Source organism: Coenobita brevimanus, chromosome 31, assembly GCF_032717465.1.
Source record: "Coenobita brevimanus isolate Jiangsu-jjx chromosome 31, ASM3271746v2, whole genome shotgun sequence".
NCBI lineage: Eukaryota > Metazoa > Arthropoda > Malacostraca > Decapoda > Coenobitidae > Coenobita > Coenobita brevimanus.
Window position 1 is genome coordinate 13,072,450 of NC_136984.1, and position 11,821 is coordinate 13,084,270.

Genomic DNA, 11,821 nt, shown 5'->3' on the forward strand with positions numbered 1-11,821 from the left:
GTTGTTCTCTACATAGGGGCAATTAAAACCCCCTGTAAAAAGTAAACAACTGCACCGGAGTAAAGAAGGCATGGAATTGGCTTAATATACCTGATAATCTCTTTGATGTAGACTATAAAAGAAAGGTAATATCATCATTCCCAAGTATATCCCGAGAGAATGAAACCCTAAGTATGTTAAGAGATGATGCAGGATTGAGTTGGGTATTTTAAAAAATTAGAGTATATTCCTTTGGCAGCTTTTGATGGGCAAACAAGATTACTTTCACCAGAATCAGAGATATGAGCCACGTCAGACATTAAGTGTACCACAGCCTCATCTCTTGTCTTTTGAAGTAACTGCAGAGATATGCGCTGCATGAAGCAAATGGAATTTTGAAGAATAGAGTCATCAGCATACGAGTTAATAGGGTTAGATGTACAGATTAGAAAGTCATTAACAAATAAAAGGACGAGAGTTGGTGATAGGACAGGGCCCTGTCTAACACCACTAATGATTGCCCTAGGAGGGGATAAAAGGTAGTCGTTTACAACAGCAGCTATAGAACGACCAGATAGAAAATTGGAGATGAAGGCATGGAGAGGATAAAAACCACAAGAGGGCGGTTTGGAAATTAAATATTCATACCAGACTCGATCGAAAGCCTTTGACATGTCATGTGCAATGACAAAGCTTTCTCTAAAGTACCGAAAGAAGGATGACCAGGAATCTGAAAAGAAGGTGGGAAGATCGCCAATGGAGCAACTCTGGCGTAAACCATACTGATGATCGGAAAGAAGGTTATGAAAGGAAAACTTTTTTTTAAAGAAAATATTGAAAAACTTTAGAAATACAGGATGTTAAAGAAGTTGGGCGATAGTTAGAGGGCTGTAAATGGTCACACTTCTTTGGGAGAGGCTGAATGAGAGAAAACTTCCAACAAGAAGGAAAGGTACAAGTTGACAGACAAAGGCAAATGAGTTTACCTAGACAGGGTGTAAACACAGAAGGCCAGATGTTGATGACAACAGGACGGACCCCACCAAGCCTAAATGCCTTGTTAGTGCTGGAGCCAGTGGTAACAGAAAACACATCAATTGAAGAAATTTTAATGACAGCCATGAGGAAGTCAGAGGAAGTGACGGTGGAACAGCACTCAAATCGTCTAAGGTTGAATTTATGAGAAAGTCTGAGTGAAGGGTTCTGCGTTATTAGTTGGAGCAACTGCTATAGAGTCATCAGAGTGGAAAAGAAAAGGAAAAGATGATGAATTAAAGTTAACAGAAAGGTTTTTGGCAAGATGCTGCAAGGAGCAGGAAGAATATGAGTTGGAGCATTTAGTGTGTTTAGTATGGATGAAGTTATAATTAGCGGAGTTAAGGACTCACTTAACACGGTTCTTGGTACAAATATAAAAAAGATGAGGTTCAGGAGTGGATTGGCTCCGATACCTTTTGTAGACCTTCTTGTTGTAGACAACATTAGAACAAGTTGATTAAAACACTTTTTATTTTTTTCTCATACGTTACAGGATAAGGAAAAGGAAAGTATGCTTTCTTTCCAGAGAGAATAACCTCCGTAATACGCAAGGTACCTCCGTAATACGCAAGGTACCTCCGTAATACGCAAGGTACACGAAGATGGCTCTTGGCCCTAAAAGTAATAATATTTGATGCGTTTGTAATGGGAAAAAAATATTCTGGGGAAAATCAAAATTTCAAAAAATAGCCCGGTTCTGGGACGTGGATAGTTGATCCACCCCCGGCTCCTAGGTTAAAAAAGTACTACCTGAGGGCTTCCTGATTACACAGCTCCAAATTGCCAGCCGCCACTGCTTGGGAGGGTCTGCAGGACTTACTAGAGCGATTGAACAGGTTAAGATGATAAGGCTGTGATCTGTGGAGCTCAACGGAGAGAAAAGATTAATAGAATAAGCAGAAGAATTAGCTGTAGGAAAAAGGGCAAGTATGTTGGAACGCTCCCCAAGGCGGTCTTTTTGTTTCAGTTAAGTAGTGTGATTTTAGAAAAGTATTGTGAAAGAATTTACTACAATGGACGTGATTGTATTACTGTTGTAAAGTGGTTGTGTATAGGAACCAACTAATCAGGCAGTCGCCTACAATTCACAGACCTTCGCATTTTACAAATTATCTTGTCAAAAGATGAACTTACCTCCCCAACAGTTATTTTAGGACATATTCATAAGAATGCACTGCTCAGCAGTCATGAATATATAACGTTTTTGTATTTAAAAATGATAAGTTTGTGGATTATGACATCCTGTTTATTGGGTGTGGTGGACTACGGCACCGTCACAATGTGTGGTGAAGTGTGGGGGGTTGCTATGGTAGCCACGCAAGTGCCTCGCCCGCTAGATGAAAATGTTGGTCACAAATGCCTTCACAGTTTATGATTTTTTTTTTCGTATTAGTACCAGAGATTACCGTGTGTTACAATCTGTTTAAAACCAAACTTTGGCAATGTGGCAAACACAAGCAACGAAATGTTTTGATAAATTACAAACAAAACTGTACTCTGGTGGCAAAAGGTGGCCGGTAGTGAGTGCACTGTGTGGTGATCGAGTTGAGCACCAATGCACTGCACCAGGTAGGGTTACGTCAGGTTTTGCTGCAAAGTTCATTGGCTCCTCTGCAACTGAAAAAAAAAAAAAAAAAAAAAAAAAGCAGTACTGTACTCATATACCACACCACACGATCACTGCCGAATGTACAGTTTATAAATAGCCTCATCTACATGGGTTTTTGTTCGATGGTTGTTTTAAGTTTTCTTTTACATTCAATTACATTCACCGTCAGATGCCCATTGAGATTCATCGCCTTAAAAAAAAAAAAAAAAAAAAAAAAAAAAAAAAGCTTCCTAAATATTACGTTGCCTATATTTTACTGTTACATCAATACTTTTTTTCTTAATTTTAGGAACGATTTATGGGTGTTAAGGGGGCCGTTCTGGCTCTACGCGATTTTGGGCGTTACGCGAGGCCTTGGGGACGTAACCTTCACCTATGGTGTGATATATATATATATATATATATATATATATATATATATATATATATATATATATATATATATATATAATTAACACAGAGAGTAGGCCAGCATGCTCTCCAGTTCAAGTTTCTCTAACTGTCAACACCAAACTATATGCACAGTACACACTACACTTCCATTTCAAAATTAAAAGTAAAATGGCTTCTGAAAATCAGGCCTCAGAGTCCCAAGGGGGGGGGGGACCATAAATTCCCCCACCATCAGCCCCTCTCCCGGTGACAACTCAGAGAGATGCCTGGAACCACTGTCTGACTCACTTCTTCTTCATTTCTGCAACATTCCCGGCCTTTCCTCTAACTTTCCCTCTGTCGAACATCACCTCTCCTCCACTAAACCTCACCTTCTCTTCTTGACAAAGGCTCACCTGTCTGAGGCAACTGACAGCAAACCCTTTTCTTTTTTCTCCTACTTTCTCTACACTCATTTAAAAGACAAAGGTGGATTATGTGCGCAACAATTTATCTTGCTTTCGTGTTCCTGAACTTGATTCTTCTGAATTCTCTACTCTTTGGCTTCGGCTTTCTTGTCATTCTCTGACTAAATATATCTGCACTGTTTACTTATCCCCTATTTCTGCTATCAAAAATTCTTTGACTATTTTACTTCTGCGATGGAGCATATTCTATCCATTTCTCCTTTTTTTGAAATCGCCATTATAGGAGACTTCAGTGTTCACCAACACCTTTGGCTCTCCTCTCCTTTCACTGATCCACCTGGTGAACAAGCCTACATCTTTTCTATCCTTACTGACCTAGAGCAGCTTGTACAGCACCCTACCAGAATCCCTGACCGCCTTGGAGAGAGCTCCAACATACTTGACCTCTTCCTTACAACTAGTCTTTCTTCTTACACTGTTAATCTTTCCTCCCCGTTAGGCTCCTCCAATCACAACCTTATTACCTTAACCTGTCCTATCGCTCCGGTACGGCCTGTGGACCCTCCAGAGAAACGTCGTCTGTGGCACTTTGGAGTTGCAGATTGGGAGGCCCTCAGGCAGTACATCTTTGATTTTCCATGGAATGATTTTTGCTTCCATGGCCGTGAGCCATCTGAGTGTGGCTTGCGCATTATGGAGGTTATTCTCTCAGGCATGGAAGCGTACATTCCTTTCTCATATCCTTTGACTAATGCAAGAAAGCCTTGGTTTAATCACGCTTGTTCTAATGCTGTCCGCAACAAGGAGAAGGCCTACAAGGTAGCAGAGCCAACCCACCCCTGAATCACATCTTGTTTATGTTTCTGCCTGGAATCGTGCTAAGTCTGTTCTTCGCACTGCTTAAAATAATTTCATCCGTACTAAGTGCTCTCAACTCTCCAACTAGAATTCCTCCTGCTCCTTCTGGCACCTTGCCAAAAACCTTTCTAACAACTTTACCTCATCATCCTTCCCTCCTCTTTTCTACTCTGATGGCTATGTAGCTATTTCTTCTACTGAAAAAGCAGATCTCTTCCCTCAGACGCTCTCCCCCAATTCCACCTTAGACGATTCCGGTGCTGTTCCTCCATCGCTTCCCCCATCTGACTTCCTCATGGCTGACATTAAAATCTCATCAGCTGATGTATTTTTTGCTATCACTGGCGCCACTACTAACAAGGCATATGGACCTGATGGAGTCCCTCCTGTTGTCCTCAAGAACTGTGGTTCAGTGCTTAAACCCTGCCTAGGTAAACTCTTTCGCCTTTGTCAACTTGTACACCCACGAGCAAATGTTCGCCAACAGTCCGTGCCAGGCATATGTTTCCAAACATAGCCAATAGAGGGCGCAGCGCTCGTCCACAAGAGTAAAGGAGAAGGGAGGAGACGGAGAGGGGGAGGGGGAGGAAGGCAACGAAACGGGAGAAGAGGGAGGCAATAGTACAGGGGAGGAAGAGAGCCTGTGGCGATGGTAGATGACATAATGGTGTTTTATAATAATAATAATAATAATAATAATAATAATAAAGAAGGAAAAAACTAATAATAATAATAATAACAACAATAATAATGATACAGGTATTATTATCATTATTATTATTATTATTATTATTATTATTATTATTATTATTATTGTGATTATTATTATTATTATTATTAATGAAATATGTATAAGAAAGAACGACGTAATCCATCTTTAGCCTTTAGAATTCCAGACAATTTTTCTTGTGTAACGGAGGCACTAGTGATGTCCAAGGGCTACAGGTTTGATAGAGTCTAGCAACCCATAAACAACGGTTTGCATTTGATGCAGACGATCAAAGAGACCACAAGAAAATTCCCATCGCCTAAAGGTTAAGGAAGTAAGAAGTTTATTTATTCGTGTCAGTTAATTTGAAGGTAGACTGCGAGGTAGAAGGACGTAAAATAAGAGGCAAGGAGGGGGAGAGAGAGAGAGAGAGAGAGAGAGAGAGAGAGAGAGAGAGAGAGAGAGAGAGACAGAGACAGACAGACAGACAGAGAGACAGACAGACAGAGGGTGGGGGGACAAGAAGTTAACAAGTGAAACACGTAAAGGGCAATGCCTAGTTTGGTGGTAAGTATTTGGGAATCTTATAATTACATACAACAGAAATGAGAGGGTAAAAGGTGGTTGAGTAATTTTATAGTTGATATACATTATGTATTCTTGCCACTCCGACTGAAGGGATTGGTTGATCACTTCGTAGCAAGGCAACGCCATTGGTCGCATAAAGATGGCATACATGTGTGTAACATCAGTAATGTAAAAATGCAGCACTGACCCTGCCTTTTCGTCATAAAATAGTATGGATTATTATGTTTAATACCTTGTAAAGTTATTATCATAACAGCGAACTGATCAGCTTCTTTCATTTCTGTAGTATGTAATTATATGATTCGCAAATACCACCAAACTAGGCATTGCCCCTTACAACTTGACAACTCCTTGTTCTCTCTCTCTCTCTCTCTCTCTGCCTCTTATTTTACGCCCTTCTACCTCGCGGTCTACCTTCACATTGCCTGGCACGGTTAATTTCTTACTTCCTTAACCTATAGGCCATGGGGATTTTCTTGTGGTGTCTTTCATCGTCTGGATCAAATTCAAACCGTTGTTTAAGAGGTGCTAGACTTTATCAAACCTTTAGCTTTTGAATATTACTAGTGCTTCTGTCACACAAGAAAAATTGTCTAGAATTAGTCAGAAAAAATACAAATGATGTCAGCCGTTTTCTTAGGGCCAACTCTGGATTACATCCTTCTTTCTTATACATAATAATAATAATAATAATAATAATAATAATAATGGTAATAATAATAATGGTAATAATAATAATAATAATAATAATAATACAGTAATAATAAAACACCCGATACGTGTCATCTACCATCAACACAGGTTCTCCTCCCTTGTCTTGTTGCCTCCCTCTTCCTTCCGTTTCGTAGTCTTCCTCCCCCTCCCCCTCTCCGTCTCCTCCCTTCTTTACTCTTGTGGACGAGCGCTGCGCCCTCTATGGGCTATGTTTGGAAACATATGCCTGGCACTGACTGTCGGCGAACCTTTGCTCGTGGGTGTACCTTTCCTTCTTGCTGGGAGTTTGCTCTCATTCAGCCAGTCCCTAAGAAGGGTGACCGTTCCCATCCCTATCGTCCAATTGCTTTAACATCTTGTGTTTCAAAAGTTTTCGAGTCAATTCTTAATAGAAAAATTTTAAAGCATCTTTCCTATCACAACCTTCTTTCTGATCGTCAGTATGGGTTCCGTCAGGGACGCTCCACTGGCGATCTTCTCACCTACCTTTCAGACTCCTGGTCATCCTCCTTTCGGGACTTTGGCGAAAGCTTTGCCATTGCACTTGACATCTCAAAGGCTTGCGATCGAGTCTGTCATAAATTTTTAATTTCCAAACTGCCCTCTTACAGTTTCTATCCTTCTATCTGTGCGTTCATCAATAGCTTCCTTTCTGGTCGTTCTATAGCCGCTGTTGTAGACGGTCATTGTTCTTCTCCTAGATCAATCAACAATGGTGTTCCTCAGGGCTCTGTCCTATCACCAACTCTCTTCCTTTTATTCATCAATGACCTTCTAAGCTGTACATCTAACCCTAGCCACTCGTACGCTGATGATTCCATCCTTCACCTTTCCATTCGGTTCCTGCAACGTCCATCTCAGCAGTTACTTCAACAAAGAAGGGGTGATGCTATGGCTCACCTAATGTCTGAATTGGCTCGTATCTCTGACTGGGGTATAAAAAAATCTTGTTGTTTTTAATGCATCAAAAACTCAGTTTTTAAACCTATCTACCTGACAATCTTCCACAGGAGTACTCTCTAAGCTTTAATAATATCCAGCCCAATCCTGCATCATTCTTGAACATGCTTAGGGTTTCATTCACTCCCGACTTATCTTGGAAAAATCATATTGAACCTCTTGTAAAATCTGCTTCCAAGAGATTAGGTGTGGTAAGCCGACTCCGTACCTTCACTACTCCTGCACAGTTGTTGACTTTATACACGGGTTTTATTCGCCCCTGTTTAGAGTACAACTCTCATGTTTGGGGAGGGTCCCCTCATACAGCTCTTCTCAATAGGGTGGAGTCAAAGGCTTTTCGTCTCATCAACTCTCCTCCTCGTACTGGCTTCCTTCAACCTCTGCCTCTTCGCCGCACTGTTGCATCTTTATCTCTTTTTTATCACTGCCTCAATGGTCACTGCTTCTCTGAACACTCTGCTTGCATCCCTCCACCTCTACGATGGGTGCGTAGCACCCGTCTAGCAACAAATTCTCATCCCTTTTCTGTCCAACTCTCTAATGCAAGAATTAACCGTTACTCCCAGTCTTTCATAGAACAGGTCAACTCTGGAAGTGTCTCCCTCTGTCTGTATTTTCTACTTCCTATGATCTGTCTTTTAAACGCAGTTTGTCTAGGCATCTCGAAATGAACGGATCTTGAATTTGGCTTCTCATTTGCATTGTTTTTTTCTTTTCTTGGAAGGAACGGTTTGCGGGCTCCTGGCTTTTGTTTCCTTCTTTCTTGCATAATATATATATATATACAGTACATATAAATATATCAACTCTTATATGGAAAGTGGGCAAATCGGTTAATCTATACATTCTGTAATAATTAATGCCCTACAATCCCCTGACGATCTAATTAAACGTAAGCTACAGTTTTCGGTCTAAAGGCGTTTGATGCAGCCTTTCATAAGTATTCATTACAGTGCCTGGACTTTACAGTAATTTGGTCTATTACTGCCATCCTTACATCTTCTGTGCTCATTTCTAGCTACAAATTAGCAATAAAACGTGATGCTAATCATGAAGAAGTTCTGTGGAAAGGCTGTGCAGATGTAATACTGCCCTTTTCTTTTACTGACATACAGTTGTGAACACTAAATAAAATAAAGGATAAATGTCAAAATTCTGCCGGCAGAGGACAGGCTAATCGCAAAAGCTTACCCCCCATCACCCACCCACCCTACTCCAGAGCACTGATGTGATTGTCGGAAGGATCCGAGGTTTGCAGCTTCGCTTACTTTCATGTCTTGGCGAGTGTTCCGTTTGTCCTGCTGTCATGCAGAGCAACAAACTGAACTGAAAGTTCCCAAAGAAATAATGTTAATGATGGTGCAGCACAACGAGAGATTTTTTTTTTTTTTTCAAATAATTTCCTTTTTCTCCGAAGGCTCATTCTAAAATTTACATAACTGGAGCGATTTATATTGTTTATAAAACTGTATAATTAGTAATGCACTGTAACTGTGAATTCATAATTTAAAAATGACAGCTGGTTTGGAATGTTATTGAAGGCTTTGTTTCCGTCACTCTAATCCATGGTGATGGGAAACCATGACAGGCTAACTGACTATGACTGCCATACAAGCAGTTTAGTCCAATATATTATGAATTTACGATTTTTTTCCCCCAAGAATACGAGTCAATTCGATTCCTCTCACTCATTCTTAACTCCTGGATGAAGGACAAAAGGCTTACATCATCATAATTTGTCTCGAAATGATAATGTAAACTCGCTCTAACACCATATATAAATAAGTGTTGGTTTTGTGTGCGTATGCTGAGTCTTGCGTGGATATGGATGCTACGTATCGTTAACATAAAGAGGATAATGACATGTTCTAATGACCTCACCCCAAGGTCATGCAGGATCACAATATCGCGCTAAATCTGACAAAGATCCCTAACCCTTTTCGGCTCGTTTACTGACCACGCGTATTCAGAGTATAAAGCTGATTAAACTAGTAATCAGGGAGATTCATTGCTACTTATGATCATGGGCTCAACGAATTCAGTGGAACCACAAAAAAACATTGAGGTTGTGAGTCCTTCGGTTCCGTCAGATAGAGCAAATCTTTATTACACTTTATATATGTTTTTATCTGAATGCTAAGGCATGATAAGGCATCTGGCAATTAACAGGGAGACAGAAAATATCCTTAGACACACACACACACACACACACACACACACACATATATATATATATATATATATATATATATATATATATATATATATATATATATATTAGTGATCAGTCGGATATCCGCCTCCGCCTCCGCCTTTGCGGAGCCGCCACAGTGAAAATAATGTCCGCATTACTCTCCGCGTCCGCGTCTTCAGACAACAAAAGCTCCGCATCATTATCCGCCACCGCGTTTTCAGATAATAAAACCTCCACATAATAATCCGCCCCCGCGTCAAAGAACTGCAGAGGTTGCTGATCTCCACCCAACCAATATTTCTCCTTTTTTTTTTTTTTTTTTGCCATAATTCTTTTTCTCTCTCCTTTTCATCCACAACTCTCCTCTCCGTTCCTCTCACCTACCAGTCCCTCTTCCTCTTTCTGTTTTCTTCTCTATTAGCTCTCTTCCTCCCTCCGTCTCTCATTGTTCCACTTCTCTCTCTCTCTCTCTCTCTCTCTCTCTCTCTCTCTCTCTCTCTCCCCAAATCAGCATATATCAAACTATAATTTACCGGTGACTCTGTGTACAGTCGGTAGCAGTTCCACGGTGTACAGACAGGCACCGAATTTCGGACAAGGTAGCAGTGATCTATTTACCTATGATGCATGACGAGTGGAGTCCCCGTCCCGCATTCTTGTAAGACTTATGTGTACACTTAAGTGTGGCTGAAACTCGTCACTTTATATTGCATAAATGTACTGTAATATGTGTAAAAAAAAAAATCCGCGTCCGGGTCCGCAACCGCGGACATGGAGGTAAAAATAATTCGCAGTTGTGTCCGCGTCCGCAAAAATTAATATCTTAACCTCCGCAGTTTTATCCGCAACAGCATTTTATGAGAAAAAGATATCCGGCTACGCCTCCGCCTCCACGGAGCTCTAAAATTTGGTATCTGATACATCACTAATATATAAAGCACCATCATCATTGTGGAACTCGAACCCACTTCACGACAGCAGGTCTAAAAGGATGTGTTTCCGTCACCTAATTAGTTTTTCTTATCAGATCCACACACCCTGACATATTGCAGTGTGGGTGGTAGAGAATTTTAGCCTTCCGGTCAGGAAGGTTGACAAATTGTTAATATATATGCTACAGGCTGAATAACACCTTCATCAGTTTGGGGCTCGAACCTATCCAGCCACCGCAGGACTAAAAGAAGTGTCACCTTAACATACCGTAATAATATTATTCTATTCAGGTCCACACCTATATGCTGAAGGAAATTCTCTAAGCTAGCGAGGTTAAAAAAAAAAAAAATGGTTATAGAAGTTATGTGTTTGACTCCTTCAGCCAGAAACTGTTATATATATTTTACTCCTGTTTTCTTTAGATGTCTTCTATACTTTATTTCCTCATGTCAAAAGTACTTAATTCCGTTTAGGATAGAGTTACTTTTCAGCCTGGACAGACTACAGACATTAAGACTTCCCTCAATGCAAAAGGTCCCTTGTAAGAGTAATGAAGCTTTCTGTTTGTAGTAATATAACATTAAGAAAGGATTTACAGAGTAAGTGGTCGTCGAAGTGAGGATTTTTATTAACAGAAATAAAATCATCTGTCTGGATCAGTAACGTAGCAGGAAATACATTATAGTGAGGTGATTATAAACAGTCTCCACTAAAGACTCTTACTTGTAGATGGAGGTGAGATGAGCAGAGAGGCAACTGTTTTGAGTGCTGAAGTGCTCTTCACTTCCCGCTGCTTCTGTACCTGGTGAGGCGTGGAACACAAATGTGCTCTCACGTGCTGGGGTAGATATTATAAGGTGTTACAAGGGAAGGGACGATGGTGGACCCCTCCCTCCCCTCCCCCCTTCACTCTCTCTCTCTCTCTCTCTCTCTCTGGGATTCATTTCCACACTAACACTACCACCGTTAATTTGGTTAGGGGTTTGATATATCTTAGTATTTTGAAAAAAAAATGTATTTTTCACCTTCATTATCATCATCATCATCATCATCATCATCATCATACGAAACTGATTTCTGACCTCATACGTCTCTCATATTGACGGTGTTAGTGAAGGCGTTGTCTACTACATTTTGAAAATCCTATCCTAAACCGAATAAAAACATGTAACGTTAAATATGAATAAATAAGAATGACATCGTTGGTAATGGGTTAAGGGCTCGTATTCTCCTCGGTTAGGAGATCCCTGACACCTCATCCTTAACGACTGATTCTTGGATACGGTGGACTAATATCGTTTTGTGCATTATGTTGAATCTGGTGATATGAAAATGATTTAAATAACATGGACGAGGACGGCAAGAAGTAGTAAAGAAAATAAATCGCTTAGGAAGAGGTCTTAGGAAGCTCCCTAACCGACGAGAATACAGAAGTGCTG

At 40.4% G+C, this 11,821-nt stretch overlaps 1 protein-coding gene across 2 annotated transcripts in view; it reads right to left on the bottom strand.

The window, feature by feature from the left end:
- The window catches only part of LOC145395417 (uncharacterized), a 386,864-nt gene extending 375,666 nt beyond the window's left edge, over positions 1 to 11,198 (bottom strand). For both annotated transcript variants that reach the window (XM_080269022.1, XM_080269021.1), the window contains exon 1: positions 11,106 to 11,198. The gene's annotated coding sequence lies outside the window, so the exon portion shown is untranslated. The remainder of the gene's footprint in view (positions 1 to 11,105) is intronic.
- Positions 11,199 to 11,821: the final 623 nt, after the last annotated feature.